The following is a 2,222-nucleotide window of genomic DNA, read 5'->3' as shown; positions in this document are numbered from 1 at the left end:
AGTGCTTGATTTCAAGATTTGTTGGGTTATTTGGAGTTTTCTTCTCAAATTTCTGATTTTGAGAAAACCTATTTCTCATCTTTTACATCTCCTTAGTTCTTTGAATTTCTTATTACTAATGGATGCTAGAGGAAAAAAAAAAACAGCCGTCTTCCATCTTCTTCTAGATCTACTCCAATAACTCAGCACCATCTTTGGTCACCCGAAAATGATCCCTCATATGTACAGGATTTGCGTTTGCGCAAGGTTATTGTTGAAAGAACTGTTGATCTTAACTACATTGCTCCTTTTAGTATCATTCCACTCCTCCAATCTGTAGGATGGGATAACATCTTACATTGGGGTGGGCCTGCATACCAATCTATTGCTCAGTCCATGCTTGCATGTATCTCTAATTTTTCTGCTGAGAATTTAACATTTAAAATAGATGCTAGAGAAGGCCCTTTCGATGTAGATCATCATCTAATATCTTGCCTTATGGAAATACCTGTCAATGATGAGGGTATTCCTATTCATATTCTAACTAAAAAACCCTCAGAATTAGAAAAATGAATGTTCACCAGAGCATTATGTAATATGGATGTGCAATGGACTCATAAAGGGAATGCGCTCCCCTCAAAGTACTTGTTACCTAGATACAGAGTCCTCCACAGAATCTTTACTTCAAATCTGTATCCACATTTTGGTAATAAAACAAAACTAACTTCCTTTATGGTTCGTGTTTTGCACTCTGTCGTCTCTGGTACTAAAGTTTGTCTTCCATCTTTAATATGTCATTCCATCATTCAGTTTCGTCTCCATCCAGGTCATAGTGATATTCCATTTGCCTATCTTATGACTGTTTTAGCTTCTCATATGTTGGTTGTTATGCCTGTTGGAGAGGCTCCCATCCATCATCTTATTTTTAACAACTCAAATATAAACAAGATGAAATTGGAATTGGCTCCTGGCCAAGTGGATGTTGGTGGTGATGGAGCTGAAGCTGGGAATGAAGAAGAAGCTGATGATCTTCCTCCTGATGACATAAACATGGATGATATTTTTGATGAAATTGAGTCTGATTCTGCTAATGATCCTGATTATGAACCATCTGAGTTTGATGCACATCTGCGTGCACTTGAGGAGAAGGTAGAGAATATGAATGTTGCCCATGATTTATGATTTAAATATATGTGCAAGTATCTTAGGCGCTTAAACAAGGGCCTTCATCAACTTGATCCTACCATACCTGCTCCTTCCTCAGAATCTGATTAAGTGATTTACTCTTTGGTCTGTAATAACTTTAAGTCTACTTTTGTTGGGTTGTAAACTTTATTTGGTTTGCTGACTGTAGCTTGCTGACTTTGTTTAAACTAGTTCATGGTATGCAGACTTTAATTTTCTTATATCTTAACTCCTTGATTACTCTTATTTATTATCCTTTTCCATTTTTCTTCTTCCTTTGTCATATTGTGACAAAAAGGGGGAGAATTTATATGGTTTTGCATATGAATTGATATGTTGATGGAATATAGACTGTGGTAGAGTAGCAATGTTTTTTGGATATATGTGTGCTACTCAAGTGGAGTAAGTAAGGAGGTGTTCTGCCTACTTCATCTTAATGTGTGATGACAACTGGTGCATGATTCTTTAACCAGGTTGTAACTGGTTTTTTCTTTTATAACCTGTGCATATTTTTTTGTATTCATATTGGTTATATTATTGTTGAGTGTTTTATCACAAATTTGACAAAGGGCGAGATTGTACGTGCTGTGCTTTTATGCTCCTTTTCTTGTCAAATTTTGTGGTGCCAAAACCTTAATCTATGTCTTGCATAGTTCATTGTTATAAATGTTCAAGACATTGCATCACCGCTCTAAGCACTTTACTTCAAGTCAAGAATAAAGAACTACTTTGAACTACTTCAAGAAATGCAAGTACAAGCTATTACAGTAGAATGCAAGTATAAGCTACAATAGTAGAAGTGATCTTGTTCAAGACTCAAGTCAGTGTACAACACAAGATGAATTGTTATTCAAGCTATAGAAGATCTCATGTTCAGTGCTACATCAAGTTCAAAGATCTCAAGCTTCACAATCTTCAAAGGTCATCTATCATCTGAAGATATGAAGTCTCGATGTTCATACCTCACTTTCAAGGTATGATTGACCTTAGATTGTCCTTAGGGTAGGTCCTTTTGAATACATAATTCAATTGAATCATTTTACATGGAATTGGACTAT

This window comes from Magnolia sinica, chromosome 1, assembly GCF_029962835.1.
Source record: "Magnolia sinica isolate HGM2019 chromosome 1, MsV1, whole genome shotgun sequence".
Lineage (NCBI taxonomy): Eukaryota > Viridiplantae > Streptophyta > Magnoliopsida > Magnoliales > Magnoliaceae > Magnolia > Magnolia sinica.
Note: the sequence above shows the minus strand (reverse complement) of the source record.